Genomic DNA, 11,978 nt, shown 5'->3' on the forward strand with positions numbered 1-11,978 from the left:
AGCGATCCCTCATTTGCTAATTTAAAAATTTATATATAGAGAATTGTTATAACATTGTTGTCAATTTTATAGTGATTTGTCACTCTTCATTCTGTAGCCATAACAAGCGCCTTGCAGGGTCATAACAAACAACTTGAGCGTCAAATCGCACTAAGTGACATAACTGAAAAAGACATCCTACGAAAACTTTCATAGAACCTATAAGCATATCTATTCGAAATGAAAACTGATTAGAGTGCAAGTTTACTTCATCATGGGTTCAACTGGTTGTGAGTTGTTTTCATCAAATATGGATACCCATACATTAGCTAAAATATGAATAGCCTATGTTGTGTGATAACTCTATAGACAGATCTATAAAAGGTAACTTTTATGACATGTTCATATAGTATTTAAATAAAAACTGGTATGCTAATTGAAGCTAGAAATGCCTATTTGACTCCCATAATTATGATAAAATAGAGTTTTGTGTCAAGCTAGTTACTTGTTATGTAAGACATGTATAGCGGTTTCCCGCTAGGTTCAGTAGAATGCGAGTAGGATGGTTTTGATGCACTGATTTGTAAGTAATTAAGTTTATTAACCATCAAACCAAACCGTGAAATCTACAAAGTATCAAAAGCAACAATAGTTTAAAATTAAAAAGAAATACACTAATTCACAAATGTACATGATAATAATACACAGATTCTCAGAATGCAAAAGAAATTATAGTAATAACAATGTATTAAAACGGCAAGGAAATAATATTAATAAAAACATACCTTTTGCCATCTGCAAACTCGCAGTACTATTGCGCTTAGGAAAAATGGGATAAAATTATTGCAATTCAAAGATTATTAATGTAGCTCGCTGTAAATTCAGCTGTAAACTGATTGCTATTGCTGGGTAGTGGATTGCTAAACACTAAGAAAACACTGCTAAATAACACAGGACTGGTCAACCCAATTTGAACAGATCTCCCCATCCAATCACAAAGCAGGCAATGCTGCCTAAGCAGAGACAGTTGCCTAAACCCGCTCAAACCAAAACTTGCCTAAGCCAAACGACTCGCGCGTTGGCAACAAGCCAATTCATTTGCGGTGTAAGAACTGGTAGCCTGTCTTGACAAGCTGTTGTTTTTGCGTAGTTGTCCCCCCGTCGAGCGGCGAGCAACAACAGCTTATCACAAGACGTACTGCACCTGATGCATCAGCTGCACTTATAAGGAGTTATTCTCTTCCGTCTACGCGGCTTGGTTGCGATGTTATGTCGGTCGCTCCATTGGTAATCATAACGAATTTTGCGCAAAAATTTATGTAGAAAAAATAAGATTATAACGTTTAACCAGCGACCAGTCTCTGCGGTAAACTTTAATAGAACTTGAGAACTTGGGTAACAACAGCGACTAAAATGTCGTTATTTGTGCGCTCAGTCAGTTTTATTTCAATTTTTGTATCAGTCAGTTTTATTTGTTCTAATGGATTTTATTTTAAGTTTATTTTATTCTTAAATTCTACTAAAGTTTATCACAAAAACTGGTCTTTGGTTAAACGTTGTATTCTTGTTTTTTTTTCTACATAAATTTTTGCGTAAAATCCGTTATGATTACCAATGGAGCGACCGACATAACATCGCGGCCAAGCCGCGTAGACAGAAGAGAACAACTCCCTATAAGTGCAGCTGATGCATCAGGTGCAGTACGTCTTGTGACAAGCTGTTGTTGCTGGCCGCTCGACAGGGGGACAACTACGCAAAAACAACAGCTTGTCAAGACAGGCTAAAGAACTGGGTTCACTGAGTACACAAAACCGTTGGGCAGTTGAAAGTGCGTAACAAGCATGCGATACGTGCGTGTAATCTTTTACAACATGCTCAAATATAAACTCATAAAAAACTTGCTATATGTTATAGCGACCAAAGAAAAGAGACCAGTCACATAACGGAAGTATGAAGTGATACCAAACTCTATGATGGCAAAGTTTGACGAGCCTACGACTAAACCAGTAATAAACCGGAGTGAAGCACTATCCAACCAAAATGCGCCTCAAACAGTTAAACTGACTCTCAACGAACACATAGTACACACCCATCTCAGGCAGTTGAAGTGCTTATTACCAAACAGAGTTAATCTACATAAGACCAATATCTCTCCAAAACCAACGCATCACAAAAAGCATTACTTCCCCAAAATTAGCACACCAAAGAAATCATTATCTCCTCAAATTAGCACAAAACAAAAACCACTACTTCTCCAAACCTGGTGTTTCTAAACTATGAGACTACTCTAGCTACATCATTCCCAAACACCACTACACCCTGAACACTGCTATAATAGGCTCCTGAATTATTTGTAGCTGTAAGCCTTCTGTAGATAACAAATATTCAAAATATGTACTCCTTTGTCTATCACATGGTTTCACTTGTTCTATTGCTTACTAGTTTTAAACTGCCTCAAGCTTCAGGTTTGAGTTTGACCAAAGTCTACACAGACTTGAAAAACCGAGTGTTTCTCTTTGTTGATGAATGTAATAAATACATGCACTGTTATAATTCTTTGGTTTGAGGATTGTATCATAGTCTAAAGGAATGCAAGTATTAAAAATATTTTGTTATTATGCCTTTTTCTGCGGATAATTGGTGATTGCATTAGATAATTACTATGGCTTTTATACCACTCTACACGTCTATACAACATTTTCATTTTGTGATGCCAACACTGAAACGAACTAAAATCATATAATCGTATACCAAATAATGTTTTACTGTAATCATAGCAAAACAGACTATATTTTGCCATTACTTGCTAATGGTTTCACATTAACACTTAAACATATTTGCAGTTTTATTTTTTCTCCTAATTTATGTCAACCAAATCCTTATTTAATGTTATAAAATTTAGAAGTTGTTTGGTTTAAAAATTCTTGAAAAACCTTTACAGTGGTTTTTTTTTGTTTTATTATCCGGCAGCGCTGATCATTCAGCTTGTTTCTGTGTAAAGGCAGATTCATGTACTCTGAAGGACAGCTGTCACCACTAGTCAAATATTTGTATAACTTACAGATAACTGCCAGACCTTTTGATATAGCAGGAGGAAGATTGTGCTCCAAAAGCTGACTCTAGTGTTAGCTGCTATTTTAGCAGCTCTAATTTAGAAGCAAAATTTATGCTTTAAATCAAAATACCAGTTTAGCAGCAAGCTTTATCTTCTTACATAGATCTATTTACCCATAGATTTACTCATACATTGATCTACTTACACATAGATCTACTTACACATAAATTTACTTACACATAGACATACTTACACATAAGTCTGCTTACAAATAAATATTGTTGTACATTGATGTACATGTACTTGCAAATGTATCTCCTTACACATAGATCCACTTACACATGGATATCTTTTCACATAAATATATTTACACATATATCTACTTACACATAGATCTACTTACACATAGATCTACTTACACATATATCTACTTACACATAGATCCAATTACACATATATCTACTTACACATAGATCTACTTACACATAGATCTACTTACACATAGATCTACTTACACTGGGATGTACTTACACATAGATCTTCTAACAACTCATCACCCCTGTTATGGCAAAAGCCTCTCAAGCTGATTGTTATACAATGTGTGGAGCAGTCTTTTTTTCATTTGGGAAGCACTTTGCTGACAGCACATTTGTGATTCATCTCTTCAACTCTTCGAAGAAGTTTTTTTAGCTGGTATTTTGAATAAGCCATAAAACTAAAGGAATTTCATACAATGTTTACAGGCATGACACTAGTTGATTACAAACTGCTTTGAAAAGTATACCAGATTGAAAGAAAGTTTATTCAGTGTGTTGACCTACACGTATGAATAAAAGGTTAATATCTTGGCACTCGGCTACTAGTATTATCTGTACTTCATAACTTAATGCACTTTGAAGCATGGAATCAGCATTAAGCAATTTAAAACCAAGCCGAAAAAGGCAAGTCAATTTCTAGTCTACGTGAGTGGCTCACCCTTTTCTCTCCTCTTTCTAACAATCAAAAGAAAACATTTGGATTCATTGACTGACTCACACACAGCGTGCTATACACTCTTGAAAAGTACACATCCGCACCTCCAGACAGTCATTTAGTCAGAGAATTTAAGAAAGAGCTGAATTTTTTTTTCCATAACTAACTGACAGCCACCAAACTGCTCTTTGATGTTTACTATAATAATAGTGTTTATTCTATATATGCATAAGACATATGCTGGCCAGTGCAATCAAAACTTAAAGAAACTTGGGATTTGTCTACTCAACTGCTGTTCAAGAAGTTGTCTAATCAACCACTAGTCTGAAACATACTTAAAGTTAAAGGTTATTAAATTAGGCTTTTAGCCAACTATTTATTAACCCAGCTGATTAGAAAAGCAGGTAGAACCTTAAAGTGAAGTGATTTGTAAACTAATGCTAAGTTTGATATTCCGTATGCATGCCTACCCTACACTTTCTTGTTTGTTATATTTCACCTTTCTAGCAAAGACTAAAGTCAAACAACGAGTTGTCCTGACACACACACTTAGCGAGTGAGGCTGTCTCACTTGCTATAGGCCTTCAGATTGAACTGTTTGGTGTATGATATTAGGGTGGGTGCTTATAATGCAAACAGAGCGCCTGTTTGTATGTCTCTTCTAAAGATGATAGGTGACACATTTTTGCTGTAATTATTGGTCCATAATAAGAATGAATGTGTTTTGATCAACATGATGCACTTTTGGAGCAGTGGTGAACAGGTTTTTTTATGCGATCAGCAATGACATCTGTTCACCAGCAAGTACACTCTCATCTGATACTTCAACAAAAAAACAGTACAATTTTGCTAAAATATGCTTCAATTTTATAGAAATAAAGGAAATCAATTAGAAATAGAAACAACAAACAACTGTCCTGATATACATGTACACGAGACACAACGACGTAAAAACAAAAAAGCCTAGTTTGCTACAAGGATACGAAGGCATTGAAATTGTTGAAAATGAAAAAATAATTGAAATATTGTGAATTTCTCTCAAAGTATATCAATTATCATTACTTAATTAATAATTATAATTATATTAGATTATTATATTATCATAGATATTTTGTATAATTAAATGCATACTACAAGCTGTCAAGAGTACTTATGCATGGCCTTTGTCAACAAAAGAGCTAGAGTCAGGAATTCACGTGAGAAAGATAAATGGTTTATGGGTGGTGAGTGGAGGTTTATCAGTAATGAGTGACCCAATAGAATTGATGTAAAAAAGCGTAAAAAAATACATGCTTTGCTGATGTTGGCCTAGCTCTTTCAAATTGGTTATGATGACGTAACTCTATTACATTGAAGGAGATAACTTAGCTCTGTCATATTGATTATGATGCCCTTGCTCTGTCATATAGATTATGATGACCTAGCTATGTCACATTGATTGATAACCTAGCTCTGTCATTTTGATTATGATGACCTAGCTCTGTCATATAGATTATGATGACCTAGCTCTGTCATATTGATTATGATGACCTAGCTCTGACATATTGATTATGATAACCTAGCTCTGTCACATTGATTGATAACCTAGCTCTGTCATTTTGATTATGATGACCTAGCTCTGTCATATAGATTATGATGACCTAGCTCTGTCATATTGATTATGATGCCCTTGCTCTGTCATATAGATTATGATGACCTAGCTCTGTCATATTGATTATGATAACCTAGCTATGTCGTATGGATTATGATGACCTAGCTCTGTCATATTGATTATGATGACCTAGCTATGTCATATTGATTATGATAACCTAGCTATGTCGTATGGATTATGATGACCTAGCTCTGTCATATTGATTATGATGCCCTTGCTCTGTCATATAGATTATGATGACCTAGCTATGTCATATTGATTATGATAACCTAGCTATGTCGTATGGATTATGATGACCTAGCTCTGTCATATTGATTATGATGACCTTAGCTATGTCATATAGATTATGATGACCTAGCTATGTCATATTGATTATGATAACCTAGCTCTGACATATTGATTATGATAACCTAGCTCTGACATATTGATTATGATAACCTAGCTCTGTCACATTGATTGATAACCTAGCTCTGTCATTTTGATTATGATGACCTAGCTATGTCATATAGATTATGATGACCTAGCTATGTCATATTGATTATGATAACCTAGCTCTGTCATATTGATTATGATAACCTAGCTCTGTCATATTGATTATGATGACCTAGCTATGTCATATTGATTATGATAACCTAGCTCTGACATATTGATTATGATAACCTAGCTCTGTCACATTGATTGATAACCTAGCTCTGTCATTTTGATTATGATGACCTTGCTCTGTCATATAGATTATGATGACCTAGCTATTTCATATTGATTATGATAACCTAGCTCTGACATATTGATTATGATAACCTAGCTCTGTCACATTGATTGATAACCTAGCTCTGTCATTTTGATTATGATGACCTAGCTCTGTCATATAGATTATGATGACCTAGCTCTGTCATATTGATTATGATGCCCTTGCTCTGTCATATAGATTATGATGACCTAGCTATGTCACATTGATTGATAACCTAGCTCTGTCATTTTGATTATGATGACCTAGCTCTGTCATATAGATTATGATGACCTAGCTCTGTCATATTGATTATGATGACCTAGCTCTGACATATTGATTATGATAACCTAGCTCTGTCACATTGATTGATAACCTAGCTCTGTCATTTTGATTATGATGACCTAGCTCTGTCATATAGATTATGATGACCTAGCTCTGTCATATTGATTATGATGCCCTTGCTCTGTCATATAGATTATGATGACCTAGCTCTGTCATATTGATTATGATAACCTAGCTATGTCGTATGGATTATGATGACCTAGCTCTGTCATATTGATTATGATGACCTAGCTATGTCATATTGATTATGATAACCTAGCTATGTCGTATGGATTATGATGACCTAGCTCTGTCATATTGATTATGATGCCCTTGCTCTGTCATATAGATTATGATGACCTAGCTATGTCATATTGATTATGATAACCTAGCTATGTCGTATGGATTATGATGACCTAGCTCTGTCATATTGATTATGATGACCTTAGCTATGTCATATAGATTATGATGACCTAGCTATGTCATATTGATTATGATAACCTAGCTCTGACATATTGATTATGATAACCTAGCTCTGACATATTGATTATGATAACCTAGCTCTGTCACATTGATTGATAACCTAGCTCTGTCATTTTGATTATGATGACCTAGCTATGTCATATAGATTATGATGACCTAGCTATGTCATATTGATTATGATAACCTAGCTCTGTCATATTGATTATGATAACCTAGCTCTGTCATATTGATTATGATGACCTAGCTATGTCATATTGATTATGATAACCTAGCTCTGACATATTGATTATGATAACCTAGCTCTGTCACATTGATTGATAACCTAGCTCTGTCATTTTGATTATGATGACCTTGCTCTGTCATATAGATTATGATGACCTAGCTATTTCATATTGATTATGATAACCTAGCTCTGACATATTGATTATGATAACCTAGCTCTGTCACATTGATTGATAACCTAGCTCTGTCATTTTGATTATGATGACCTAGCTCTGTCATATAGATTATGATGACCTAGCTCTGTCATATTGATTATGATGACCTAGATCTGTCATATTGATTATGGTAACCTAATTCTGTCATATTGATTATGATAACCTAGCTATGTCGTATGGATTATGATGACCTTAGCTCTGTCACGTAGACTATGATGACCTAGCTCTGTCATTTTGATTATGATGACCTAGCTCTGTCATATTGATTATGATAACTTAGCTCTGTCATATTGATTATGATGACCTAACTCTGTCAAGTTGAATATGATAACTTAGCTCTGTCATATTGATTATGATAACCTAGCTCTGTTATATTGATTATGATAACTTACCTCTGTCATATAGATTATGATAACCTAGCTCTGTCATATAGATTATGACGACCTAACTCTGTCATATTGAATATGATAACATAGCTCTGTTATATTGATTATAATAATTTAGCTCTGTCATATTGAATATGATAACATAACACTGTCATATTGATTATGATGACCTAGTTATGTGATATTGATTATGATAAACTTGTTCTGTCTTATTGATTATGATAACATCGCTCTGTCATTTTGATTATGATAACCTAGCTCTGTCATATAGATTATGATAACTTAGCTCTGTCATATATGTAGATTATGATAACCTAGCTCTGTCATATAGATTATGATGACCTAGCTCTGTCATATTGATTATGATAACCTAGCTCTGTTATATTGATTATGATAACTTAGCTCTGTCTTATAGATTATGATAACCTAGCTCTGTCGTATAGATTATGATGACCTAGCTCTGTCATATTGATTATGATGACCTAGCTCTGTCATATTGATTATGATAACCTAGCTATGTCTTATTGATTATGATAACATCGCTCTGTCATTTTGATTATGATAACCTAGCTCTGTCATATAGATTATGATAACATAGCTCTGTCATATTGCTTATGATAACCTAGCCCTGTCATATTGATTATGATAACCTAGCTCTGTCATATTGATTATGACCTAACTCTGTCATATTGGTTATGATAACCTAGCTCTGTCATATTGATTATGATAACCTAATTCTGTCATATTGAATATGATAACCTAGCTGTGTCATATTGATTATGACCTAACTCTGTCATATTGAATATGATAACCTAGCTCTGTCATATTGATTATGATAACCTAGCTCTGGCATATTGATTATGATGACTTAACTCTGTCATATTGATTATGATAACTTAGCTCGGTCATATTGATTATGATAACCTAGCTCTGTCATATTGATTATGATAACCTAACTCTGTAGTATTGATTATGATAACCTAGCTCTGTAATTTTGATTATGGGGCTTACCACCGACAAATATCTAAGGTTGGCAATTTTCACTAGGCATATATGTGGATGAACAAGGGAAACCTAACAGCCAATACAGAGTCGCTACTCATGGGAGCCCAGGAGCAAGTGCTCCCAACAAGGCAACTCTAAACCAACATCTATCGCAATAGAGATGATCTTAGATGCAGACTGTGCAAAGATGCACCTGAGACCATCCAACACATCATCAGTTGATGCAAGCAGCTAGCAGGAAATGCATACACTGAGTGGCATAATCATGTCGCAGGTGTTGTGTATAGAAGTCTATGTAATAAGTATGGCCTTAAAAAACCACAACACTGGTTGGAAGCTTTTGGTAAGGTCAATGAAAATAACCGCGCAAAAGTCCTCTTGGACTTTTACATCCAGACTGACTAGCGTATCTTAGCAAACTAACCAGATGTAGGGGGATAGACAAGAAGGACAAGAGGGCTACTATAATAGACATAGCAGTACCCAATGACTACAATATAGCCAGCAAAGAAAAAGTAGAGAAATATCTCCCTCTTGGAGAAGAGATTGAAAAATGCTGGGATGTAAGAACAACTGCAATTCCAGTAGTCATTGGGGCACTGGGCGCAATAACACCGATGCATAAAATGTGGCTTGCCCAGATACCGACAGCAATCAACTCAGGTGAGTTGCAGAAAAGTGCCCTATTGGCAACAGCTAAGACCTTGAGGCGAGTGCTCAATCTCCCAGATCTCTGGTAGTAGACCTGAGATGGAGCAGAAACTACCACCCATATTGGTTAACCGAGTTGAGAAAACAATTATATATTTAAAAATATATATACATATATATATATGTAAATTTAATCTATATACAGCAGATTTTATATATACAGATTTAATATATATATATATATATATATCTAGATTTAATATATATATAGATTTAATAAATATATTTATTTAATATATGTAAACATAGATTTAATATATGCAAACATTTTTTTTTAGATTCAATATATATATAGGTTTAACATAGGCATTCATAGATTTAATATACATTGATTTAATACACGTATACATAGATTTAATATACATGAACGGATACATATATTTAAAATAAACATAAATTTAATATGCATATGTAGATTAACCATATACATATATATAGATTCACCATATATATCTAGATTCACCATATATATCTAGATTCACCATATATATCTAGATTCACCATATATATCTAGATTCACCATATATATCTAGATTCACCATATATATCTAGATTCGCCATATATATCTAGATTCGCCATATATATCTAGATTCACCATATATATATATATATATATATATATATATATATATATATATATATATATATATATATATATATATATATATATATATATATATATATATATAGATTTACCATATATATATAGATTTACCATATATATATATATTATTATTAGATTTACCTTATATGCAGTATATAGATTTACCATATATATATAGATTTACCATATATATATGTAGATTTACTATATATATATATATTGTAAATCTATATATATATGTATATGGTAAATCAACATATGCATTTTAAATATATGGAGATATTAAATTTATGTTTACATTGAATATATGTATACGTATATGTATATTAAATCTATGTATGCATATATCAAATCTAAGTATACATATATTAAATCTACGCATACGTATATTAAATATATGTATACGTATATTAAATCTATGCATATGTATATTCAATTTATGTATGCGTATATTATATCTATGTATACATATATTCAATTTATGTATGCGTATATTATATCTATGTATACATATATTATCTATATATATTAAATTTATTAATGCGTATTTTAAACCTATATAGATATTGAATCTATGTTTAAATATATGAAATCTATATAAAGATATCAAATCTATATATATTATAGATTATATAATACATTAATATATTATATTATAGATTCACCATATATATATATATATTTGTCATGTATATAAATAATATATATATATATATATATTTGTCATATATATGAATAATACATATATATATATTTGCCATATATTAAATAATATATATATATATATTTGCCATATATATGAATAATATATATATATATTGGCCATATATTAAATAATATATATATATATATGGTAAATCTATAATATAATATATTAATACATAATATAATTTATAATGGATATAGATTGGATATGTTTATATAGATTTAATATATGTAAACATAATTATATTATAATTAGGTATATTAGGTAATATTTTATATTAGGCAATATATATATATATCACCATCACATCAGCCATCACATTGGCTTTCTTAAAGTCTGTGAGACAACCTAGTTGTTTCATGGCAGGAATTCAACTCTCATTGGTAACGGGATTTGTGTCCCTTGCCTGAGCTCTCAGCTGCACTGATGAGGCTTCAATAGCCAGAACAGTACTGTCTGTAGCATGAGTATATATATATATATATATATATATATATATATATATATATATATATATATATATATATATATATATATATATATATACAGTGTATATATATATATATATATATGTACGCATATATACTTTGTTTCATATATGTACACTAAGAGTGCTCAATATAAAATAGAGCTAAAATACATAAAAGTATTTGGGTAAATTTATTACTACAACCATTGCTTTCATACAGCCAGCGAGCTGGCTGCAATCGTCAGGTAGTGTGAATGTAGCTACCTGACGATTGCAGCTAGCTTGCTGAATGTATGAAAACAATGGTTGTAGTAATAAATTGAATAAACTTTACCCAAATACTTTTATGTATTTATAAATGTATTTATATTTAAATTAATGTTTATATAGATTTAAAATCTATGTTATATATAGATTTAATATATGTATATTTAGGTTAAATATGGGACCTCGCAAAATGTCCCATCATTT

This window comes from Watersipora subatra, chromosome 11 (assembly GCF_963576615.1).
Source record: "Watersipora subatra chromosome 11, tzWatSuba1.1, whole genome shotgun sequence".
NCBI lineage: Eukaryota > Metazoa > Bryozoa > Gymnolaemata > Cheilostomatida > Watersiporidae > Watersipora > Watersipora subatra.